The sequence below is a fragment of the Balaenoptera ricei genome, chromosome 5 (genome assembly GCF_028023285.1).
Source record: "Balaenoptera ricei isolate mBalRic1 chromosome 5, mBalRic1.hap2, whole genome shotgun sequence".
NCBI lineage: Eukaryota > Metazoa > Chordata > Mammalia > Artiodactyla > Balaenopteridae > Balaenoptera > Balaenoptera ricei.
The window spans coordinates 38,316,133-38,318,086 of record NC_082643.1 but is presented as its reverse complement, the minus strand read 5'-3'; the positions used below and the strand labels follow the sequence as shown (position 1 = coordinate 38,318,086).

General features: G+C 50.6%; 1 pseudogene; it reads right to left on the bottom strand.

Moving 5' to 3' along the window:
* Window positions 1–679: 679 nt before the first annotated feature.
* LOC132366213 (hsp90 co-chaperone Cdc37-like) lies at window positions 680–1,670 on the bottom strand (annotated as a pseudogene).
* Window positions 1,671–1,954: the final 284 nt, after the last annotated feature.

Below are 1,954 nucleotides of genomic sequence, written 5' to 3'. Positions count from 1 at the left end.
TCTATGTTAATTATTTCCACTATTTTGTCTTCCAGGTCACTTATCCGTTCTTCTGCCTCAGTTATTCTTTTATTGATTCCCTCTAGAGAATTTTTAATTTCATTTTTTCTGTTGTTCTTCATTGTTTGCTCTTTAGTTCTTCTAGGTCCTTGTTAAATGTTTCTTGTATTTTCTCCATTCTATTTCCATGATTTTGCATGTCTTTAGTATCAGTACTCTGAGTTCTTTTTCATGTAGACTGCCTATTTCCTCTTCATTTGTTTGGCCTGGTGAGTTTTTACTTTGATCCTTCATCTGTTGCATATTGGAAGATAATTGCTGTTTACTATATAGAATACTCAATGTGGATGAACAGTGAAAACAGAGCCCACAGTGACTGGAGCAGGCCCCTCAGCTGGGGACCCCACCCCTATCCTGTGGACCAGGCTGGCAACCTCTACCTCTCCCTGGATCCCCGAGCCTTTTGCATAATGCTGAATTGGGGGGAGCTGCAGGCAGTGAAATCCCTTGACTCAAAGCAAAGGCTTGGATGAGCACTGGGAGTGTGGCGGTGGTGGAGGGGTTGTTCTGTCCCCTCTAGGCTAGGTGGGGGAGCAGCAAAAGTGGAGGAAACCAGGAGCTAGGGAGATGGTGTCTATTTTTGTTTTCTGAAAAGGGATGCACAGGGGCCTGCAGGCAGTCAGGCAGCAGCTGAGGTGGGTCGTGCGCTGACATCTTTCTCATCACCTGGCTTGGAGGCTTCCAGCAAGGGGTCCCCAAGACTCGTTTCCTCCACCTCCTTGGCCTCGTTGGACTTGGAGTTGTGGACCCAGAGGTCGGAGTTGATGCAGTGATGCATGTGGTACTTCACATCAGTGGGGTCCATCTTGCTGACGGCATCTTGTAGAATCTGCACATCATTCACCTCAAAGCATTTCTGGAGCTCCTCAGGGAGGGACTCGTATACCTCAACAGGGTCCAGGCTGCTCGGCCAAGCTGCTGCTTGCACTCCTCCTCCTCGTACTCTCTCATGACCTTTTTGATGCGCAGCTTGGCCTGGCCCTGCATGCAGCCTTTGAAGGCCTACAGCTCGTCATTGAAGCCCTGCATGTACTGATGGTCGGCAGTCTTGATCTTGGTGAAGAACTGCCGGAAGTAGGCACGGGGGTCCACCTTCAGGCTCTTGGCCTGCTCCAGAATGAACTTCATGACAATGATCTGGTGGGCCACGTGCTCCATCAGTGCACATTTCTCCTCCACCTCTAGGTCAAGGCCCAAATGACCAGGTAGTTGGCAGTCTCCTTGCACACCAGGTGGACGTTGTCCGACAGGTACTTCTGGCTGTCATCCCAGCAGCGGAGCATGCCGAAGTACTTGATCTGTTTCTCATACTTTTCCATGAAGGTTTTGTGTTTCTGCTCCCTCACCTCCTCCAACTCCACCTCCACCTGCTCAGGCTTTGTATTGACCATGCTCTTGCTGAAGCCATTCTTGCTGAGCATGTCCACATTCCAGGGCATGTTCTTCTCCTTCTCGCGCATCTCCTTTAGCTTCTGCTCTCAGCTTCACTCCTCCTTGTGCAGCTGCTGTGCCTCAGCCTACAGCCGTTCCAGCTCGGCCCTGCTGCCCTTGCCCTCAGCCACCTCCAGATCCTTCAGCTTCTGCTGGCACTCGGACACCTGTCTTCTCATTTTGCTTAACTTACTGTGTTTGGGGTCTCCTTTTTGCCAGCTGCAGGTTCGTAGTTCCCATTGTTTTTGGTGTCTGCCCCCAGTGGGTAAGGTTGGTTCAATGGGTTGTGTAGGCTTCCTGGTGGAGGGGACTGGTGCCTGTGTTCTGGTGGGTGAGGCTGGATCTTGTCTTTCTGGTGGGCAGAACCATTTCCAGTGGTGTACTTTGGGGTGTCTGTGAACTTATTATGATTTTAGGCACCCACTCTGCTAATGGGTGAGGATGTGTTCCTGTCTTGCTAGTT